This window comes from Chiloscyllium plagiosum, chromosome 6 (assembly GCF_004010195.1).
Source record: "Chiloscyllium plagiosum isolate BGI_BamShark_2017 chromosome 6, ASM401019v2, whole genome shotgun sequence".
NCBI lineage: Eukaryota > Metazoa > Chordata > Chondrichthyes > Orectolobiformes > Hemiscylliidae > Chiloscyllium > Chiloscyllium plagiosum.
In genome coordinates this window covers 111,264,303-111,272,825 of record NC_057715.1, presented here as the reverse complement: position 1 = coordinate 111,272,825, position 8,523 = coordinate 111,264,303, and the positions used below count along the sequence as shown (strand labels likewise).

The window sequence follows — 8,523 nt, the reverse complement described above, 5'->3', positions numbered from 1 at the left end:
AGTTATAAAGTTTTAGATATAGATAGAAGGACAGATAAGTAATTATAAAGATATATGAATAGAGACTAAGATAGACAGATACTGATAAACTGAGAGAGAAAAGGGGAAGATTTAGGCAGAGAGGTACAAAGCTAGATAAGCAATTTAAAACAGAAAGATAGAATGCACAGAGAAAGAGAGAGAGAAATAAATATTTAGATGGAGAAAATTATGACTAGAAAGAAAGATATAGATGAATAGGGAGATGGAAAAACAAAGTGAGAATGGTAATGGTAGATAGATGTAAAGGCGAGATGAATATTAATAGATATGGACAGAGATGAATACAGACGGACAGATATAAATGGAAGTAAACTACTGCAGAGGCCGGAAATCTGAAATAAAAACAGAAAGTGCTGGAGAAACTGAAGGAGAGTCAAAGCAGACTGGAAACATTAACTCTGTTTCTCTCTCCACAGACACTGGCAAAAGTCTGCAACTTGCTGTTGCTTGAGATCAAAATAAAGATGGACAGATTGATAGCTATACAGATAAAGTGGGCGGCACGGTGGCCCAGTGGTTAGCACTGCTGCCTCACAGCGCCTGTAGACCCGGGTTCAATTCCCGACTCAGGCGACTGACTGTGTGGAGTTTGCACATTCTCCCCGTGTCTGCGTGGGTTTCCTCCGGGTGCTCCGGTTTCCTCCCACAGTCCAAAGATGTGCGGGTCAGGTGAATTGGCCATGCTAAATTGCCCGTAGTGTTAGGTTAAAGGGGTGGATGTAGGGGTATGGGTGGGTTGCGCTTCGGCGGGTCGGTGTGGACATGTTGGGCCGAAGGGCCTGTTTCCACACTGTAAGTAATCTAATCTAAAGAGAAAAAAATATGGATAGATTGAAAGATTGAAAAACATAAATGGATATAAATAGATGTATGATTGAGATAATCGACAGTCAGGTAGACAGATAGACAGATGGATAGATAGATAATCAATCGATCTACAGATAGATGCAGATTGACAGACATTGATGAATGGATGGATAGATAGATAGATCGATAGATAGATAGAACGATCGATTGATCGATAGATAATTGATCTACAGTTAGATGCAGATTTACAGACAGACAGATAGATAGATAGATACAGATTTACAGATAGATAGATAGATGGATGATGGATGGATGGACGGATGGACGAAACAGGGTGTAAATGGCAGAAAGCTGCAGGATTCTAACCGGTCCTCTCACACTCAGCAGTATCAGCACTGATCCAGCAGACGGAGAGGGCGAGCTATTGGCTGGCATGTTTATAAATGTCTCCTCGCTTTTGTCCAATGGCAGAGAGCGTGCTGGGAGGGTGGGGAATAATGCTGCCGGCTGTCTAACTGGCAGCCTGCTCTCTCCCAGCTCTGTGTCCTACTTCATCTCCCTCTCTCCCTCTCTCTCCCCCTAAATCCGTGTCTCCGTCAGTGCCATGGGCAGAGGCAGGGGTTAAAGCGCTAACCACACACACACACAGTCCGTGCCTTGCTCCACACTCCTGCTTGCCTGTGTGTGTGTGTGTGAGGGGAGCTCTCTCTCTCTCTCTCTGTGTGAGGGGAGCTCTCTCTCTCTCTCTCTGTGTGTGCAACTCCCCAGCGCTTGAGCCGGTTCCATCTCAAGGTTAATACCAGGCGCAGGAAATTTGCAGGAGGAATTATCAGCGACCCATCCAATGTGCCCAATTTGCTGCATAAATCTCATCTTGGATCGAGAAGAAAGATAAATCAAACAGGCAAGGAAACTGGCCTTGAAGATCGGGAGACGCGAATCTGAGCAGATATCTCAACTCAAACTGGACGGGAACTGATGCTGCTGCTGCGCCGTGTGGATTAATTCAGCTGTTTTCCCCTTGTATTTGGAAGACGCGTGAGGGGGAAAAGTCAGTTGAGAAAACAAGAAAAGAACAGCCCACAACCGCTCGCCTGGCCAAAGGACTTTAGCTAAACCCAGCCCCCGGGGGTGTGTGGGGGACCGCCAGCCCGTGAGACTGGGGTAAGTGCTGGGCAAAGCCAACACTGTGCCCTGATCTGTATTCGCCTCCGACAGGCACCGCTGCTCGCTGCGTTTGACCGGCGACTTTCATCTCAATGTAATGTTGTAGATTTCAGAAAAGCGGCTTGTTTTCTGTGATTGAATGTTGAACAAATTAAATACAGCAAAAAGGTCTGGAAGCCCACGGACTGTGTCCGTGAATGCGTGTGTGTATTTGTATCTGTGCGAATGTGAGTCCGTGTACGTGTATGAGTGTGGGTATTTATGTGTCTGCATGTGTGTCTGTATATGTGTGTCCGTATATGTCTATCTGTGTCTGTATATGTTTCTGTCTGTACATGTGTGTCTGTATATGTGTGTGTATATGTCCGTATATTTGTGTCTGTATGTGTGTGCCTGTATATGTGTGTCTATGTCTGTATATATGTGTATCTGCATATGTATGTCTGTATGTGTGTGTCTGTCTGTATGTGTTCCATTTCTGTATATGTGTATGTGTGTATATATGTGTGTCTGTACATGTGTGTCTGTATATGTGTGTATAATGGAAAGTATGAGTTTGTGTTAGTGTGTATATGTTGATGTGTGTATAAATGAGTTTTTGAATATCTGTCTGTGTACATATGTGTATATGAGTGTGAGGATTTATTTTGTGTATATGTGTGAAGTGTCTGTTGAACATACACTTATTAAAATAGTGATAGAGAGGAGGGGAGACACTAGTTGGTGCTTTTCAGTGAATCGCTTGCGATGCTTTCCTTATTGTGGATTTGACCCTCTGGAATTGTTGCGGGATGGATTTACTGAGCAGCTATCTGTGATGTGGGACTGGGTTTTCTTTTCCTGGGTATTAAGATTTCATCTTTTCTCCTGGTTTGAGCTCCCTCAGGAAAGTGGAAAGCCTTGCTTTCCCCGAGTGTCTGGGAGGGAGAGGGAGCCGGCACACTGGGAAGCATTCTGTGGAGGGTTTCTGTTTAATGCGGCTGCCGCTCTCTCTCTCTCTCTCTCTGTCTCTCACACACACACTCGGTGGGCCACGGCTCCTGCTCTCTATGTATTGGACCGTCTGTCGCCCTCTCACAATCGCTCTGCCTCTCCTCGCATGTTGCCATCTATATCCCGGCTCTATCTGTCTCTCCCTCTCATCTCCATCTGCCTCCTCTCCCAATCCGAGGTTTTTTTTAAAAACAAAAAAAAATCTCTCTGACTTTGGTCCCACTCTGATTCAATTTCTTTCTCTGTCTTTCTGTCTGACTCGCTTTCTCCGTCCCTGACTCTCTGTCTCGTTGTATCGGTTTCACTGTGTGTAGGTGGGAATCTCAATGTCTCTGTCTACCTGAACCCCCTTCCCCCCCCCCCCCCCCCCCCCCCCCCCCTCCCAGGGAAGGGGTTCCCTCGACTGTTTCCTCCCACCCAACAAATGTGTCCAATTTGCAACTCTCCCCCAAACACTGCGACACACTGACACACAAAATGGTAAATGAACATTGTCCTCACTGGAGCGAAGCCGTTTCGAGATGAAACACCGGGGTCCCATGTTGCTTGAGAAAAGGAATTTATAGGGAATGGGATGGTCGTTGTGAGGCGTGGGGGGGACTCCTCTTTCAAGAAGCACACATCATTTTGGAAAGGTGTTTGGGTCGTGGGGGAGGGGGGGGGGGGGGGGGTGGTGAGTGGAGAAAGGAAGAAACCTCCAGCAAAATACTTGGATTTTGGATTCAAAGCATCGATGGGATTGACAGTCTGGGAACCCCACTCGGTTTCTGGACGAATTAGATTAAAAGCGAAGGTAAATCACATTTTAATCTCCCAGCAAACCAGGGTTGTGTGTTTTGAGAGAAGTTTTTTATTTGTTTACTGAAATTCTTTTATCTTTGTCTGAGCATTAATATAGTCGCAGCGAGCAATGTCAGTTTCCCAGCCTCTGCAGGAGGGTTAATATTTCACAACTCTGCAGGATCTCACTGCATTTTGCAGCCCATTTGGATTTATGATAATGAAGGATTCGTAACAAGTGTGCAGGGAGAGACAGACAGACGGACAGAGAGAGAGAGAGGGGGGATAAAATTGGAGCAGCTTTCGAGGTCCTCGTATAATTAAAGGCTTTCCCACATTTAACAACTCTCAGAATTTTTCAAAAGAAATCTTGCTATAATTTTATTTGAGCTTTGAAGCGGCGCGAGTCTTCCACGAGGTGGCAGCACCAGCACTTGTATTCAGTGCTCCTTTGATATTCTGGAGTGGGGCTTCAAGACACGCAAGATTCTTAGGGTCAATGTTAACTCATTTGGCAAGGTTTTAGATTGAGTCCTTGGTGGATTTTTTGTTTGCTTTTATGAAAATTGTTTTGGCAGAGTAGGGAGATATCCGTTTAAAAATAAAAGGTGTCTTTCCACTAAGAGTTAGTGACAGAAAGAAACGGTACAGATCTACTCCCTTATTGTGAAATGTGGCTTCACTATATCCATATTTCTCTCTATCCCCATCTCTCTCTCTCTCTTTAGTGGAACTGTCAGTCACACTATGCTCTAAAAACAAACCAAACCAGGAGACTAATGTGTTGTAACCTGGTGCTTGTATCCCCCCAAAGCAAGATGGATTTGTGGAGGGGATGTCTGTCATGTTTCTAAACAAGAAATTATTTCAAACCCAGATTATAATTTGTCACGTTTTAAAAGAGCAGTGAACCCATATCAGCCCACGTTCAGGGTTAAATGAGATTTTATCAGAGCCCGAGTCAGGCTTCATGGTAGAAATTGGTAGACCCTTTCGCATATTAATTAAAATCAAAATCATTTTGATTTTCATGACAAAAAAACAAAGCACCAAATGAACAGGAGGCAAGTCCTTGGTGATAGGGTTAATGCTTCCAGGTCGTAGCTCCCTTGGCTGTCTGTGAAGTGACCTCTGCACTAAGTCCTTGACCTGGATTATAGTCGTCCTGCCCTGACAACAGTTTGCCTGACTGTTGTTGCCTGACAGGACCTCAGTAATTGGATTAATAGCAATATTTTACTCTCTTCTTACGCGCGCTGTGATTAAATGCACCGTTGTATTGTTTGAAAAAAAAACATTTGTCGGCTGTGGGTGTCTCAGACCAGACTAGCATTTATTACCCGTCCCTAATTGCCCAGAGGGCAGTCTGGAGTCACGTATACCTCAGAGTGGGTAAAAATGGCTGTGCAGTGATAGACCATTTCAGAGGGTGGTTAAGAGCCAACCACATGATAGTGGGTCTGTAGTCAACAGATAAAGACAGCAGTCAAAAACTGTGGCAGCTTCCGAGGAGCAGGAGAATTGAAGCCCTTCATCAGGAATGTGAACAGCTTATGCCTGAAACGTTGACTCTCCTGCTCCTCGGAAGCTGCCTGACCTGCTGCGCTTTTCCAGCGCCACACTTTTCGACTCTGACTCTCCAGCATCTGCCATCATCACTTTCTCCTCGATAAAGACACCAGATTCCTTCCCCACAAAGACATGAGTGAACCAGATGGGCTCTTAACCACAATTGACTGGTTGCAGGGTCAATGTTCCAGATTTTTATTGAGTGGGCATTACACCATTGGCTGTGGTTGGATTTGAATGAATGCCTCCAGAACATAGGCCTGCAGTTCTGGATGACCAGCCCAGCCACGTTAGCGTGGATGTGTAATGAATTAACGTTTCGAGTCCAATATGACTTTTATTTAGAAGTGGAGTCAGACTGTACTCTAAACGTTGACGCTGCTTCTCTCTCTATAGATCCTGCCAGACCTGCTGGGTTTGTCCAGCACTTTCTGTTTTTAAATGGAGACTGGGAGCTGTTGAGGGGCAGGTCAGACGCAATCTCGATGAATGGTAGAGGAGGCTATGTGGCTTCCTCCTGACCCCTGTCTCGATATTTAGTTAAGCCAGTTACTGTTTCCATCCACATATTTGTTACTGGTAGTGTCCACTACTCTAATGCTCTCCTGATATACCTCCTTCCCATCTTCATAGAAACATGAGCATGTTCAACACTTGGCTACCTGTGACCTATCTTGCATTAAGTCCTGTTCAACTATCACCCCAGTGATTCACTGGCACCTACTCTGAATCATAGAATGCCTACAGCATGGAAACAGGCCCTTTGGCCCAACAGGTCCACACTGACCCTCCGAAGAATAATCCACCCCGACCAGTTTCCCCTTCTCTATTAGTCAACATTTCCCCTGACTAATGCACCTAATCTACACATCCCTGAACACTATGGGCAATTTTCCTAACCTGCACATCTTTGGACTGTGGGAGGAAACTGGAGCACCCGGAGGAAACCCACACAGACACGGGGCGAATGCACAAACTCCACACAGTCTCCTGAGGCTGGAATCGAACCTGGTTCCCTGGCGCTGTGAGGTAGCAGTGTTAACCACTGAGCCACCATGGCAACTCATCAACTTACGTTTTTAAATAAAACATTGCTTTCAAATGTGTGCCACTTATTCCTGTCACTGTGACCTCCCCCTGCCCTCCAGCCTCTTAAACACAAGCACTCCACCAATTCTGGCCTCTTGCTCCTATCTGGTTTGGATTGCTCCCCCAGCCAATGGCAGTGCTCCTTTAGGCTGATCCCTAAGTCCCAGAATTCCCTCTTTAAATCTCTCCGGTTCCCTCTCCTCCCCTCGGGTTCTTCTTAAAATCTCCAACTCCTTTGACCAAGATTTTTATCACTCTCCTATTGGCTACTTCTTTAGGTTCTGTGCCATTTTCTTTTGTCTGAGTATATCCTGTGAAATATTTTGGGATATCTGACTGCATGCAAGTAGCTTTCTAAATGCACATTGTTGTTGTTGATTCATGTTTGTCCATTGTATGAACCTAATTAACCTGACTAAGCTAGGAGGCTGTGGTTAAAGGAAGACCTGCATTTATATAGCATTTTTCACATCCTTGGGACATCCCCAAAACAATTGGCTGCTCATGCAGTGATACTGAAGCACTGTAATGTAGGAAAGGGGACAGGAATTTTTCACACATCAAGAGCAGAGAAATAGAAATAGACTTGTGTTCAGGTAATATGTTTTAAAGATGACATTGGTGAAGGGATGGAAATTGGTCAGGACACTGGAGTGAGATCTCCATCTCTTCATATAGATTGTGCCCTGGGAGTCACACACATCCACTGAGAGGTTCAATGTCTCATCTGCCAGATGGCACCTCTGCCAATGCAGCACTCCCTCCAGTACACAAAGCTTTTCAAAAATTCTTTCATAGGATGTGGGTATCACTGAATGAGACAGCACTTAGTTGCCCTTGAGAAGGTGGGGGTGAGCTGCCTTCTTGAACCGCTGCAGTCCACGTGCTGGAGGTAGATTCATAATACTGTTCGGGAGGAATTTCCAGAATTTTGACCCAGGAGGGGGTGGATGCTTGTGGGTGTGGTGCAAATCAGGCGGGCTGCATTGTCCTGGGTGGTGTCCAGCTTCTTGGGTGTAGTTGGAGCTGCCCCCATTACAGACAAGTGGGTCAGAGTATTCCATCACTTTCCTGAGTTGTAGATGGTTGTCAGGGTTTGGAGAGTCAGGAGGTGAGTTACTCACTGCAGCTTTCCTACCCTCTGACCTGCTCTTGCAGCCGTTGTGTTCATATGGTTCCTTTCAGTGAGATCTGGTCTCACAACCTTCTGGTTCAGGACCAGGATGCATCTGGGTGAGGTTGACATCTGAAAGAGTTAATGAAGTTCCTGATCATAGGTCTTGAGTCAAGAACAATCAGAGATGTTGCTGGTCTAGGAAGGGTTCGGTGGGTGTAGGACCTTTGTTTGACATCTTGCTTGGAGGCTGGCACCTTTGGCAGTGCCACACTCAAATATCATTTCTACAGTGGGGACTTGAGTCCATAACCTCCCAGTCATGAGTTACATTTGCTACTATATTTGCTACAGACTAGCTGAAGCAGATGCCTTAATGATTCAAAGGGTTGGGCCAAGTCAGATGTAGATCACAATCAGCAGAACAAATGACAGATATTATCACAACTGACTGATTCCCAATGATCCTGTAAACACCAATAAGCTATAACACAGGTCACACTTAAGTCAATGATGTTGTGTCAACACCCCTTTTAACCTGTTATGAGTTATACACCTGTATCTGCCAGTATTATAGACTGATAACCACACAGTAAAAAGCTATTTGGGTGTGTGTGTGTGTGTGTGCATTTGTCTGGCTGGCATGTCTATTTGTGTGTGTGGGTGTGTACGTGTGCCTGTGAATGGTGTGTGTGTGTCTGTGTGCGTGTGTGTGGGTCTGTGTGCGTGTGTGTGGGTCTGTGTATGTGAGTGGTGTGTGTCTGTGAGTGGTGTGTGAGTGTGTGTGTGTGTGTCTGTGTGTGTATGTGTGAGTGTGTGTATGTGTTTGTGACAGTATGTGTGTGAGTGTTTATGTGTGTGTGTGTGCGCGTGTCTGTGTGTGTGTGTGTGTGTCAATGTTTTTAGAAAGGGAAATATCGATTCTTTATTTGCAATTTCCAAACAGTTTGCCATTCATCTTT

At 45.3% G+C, this 8,523-nt stretch overlaps 1 protein-coding gene across 2 annotated transcripts in view; it reads left to right on the top strand.

The window, feature by feature from the left end:
• Positions 1 to 1,336: 1,336 nt before the first annotated feature.
• The window catches only part of nlgn4xa (neuroligin 4 X-linked a), a 301,285-nt gene continuing 294,098 nt past the window's right edge, over positions 1,337 to 8,523 (top strand). The window contains exon 1 of one of the 2 annotated variants that reach the window (XM_043692405.1): positions 1,337 to 2,013. The gene's annotated coding sequence lies outside the window, so the exon portion shown is untranslated. The remainder of the gene's footprint in view (positions 2,014 to 8,523) is intronic. The other variant, XM_043692404.1, reaches the window with a different exon arrangement.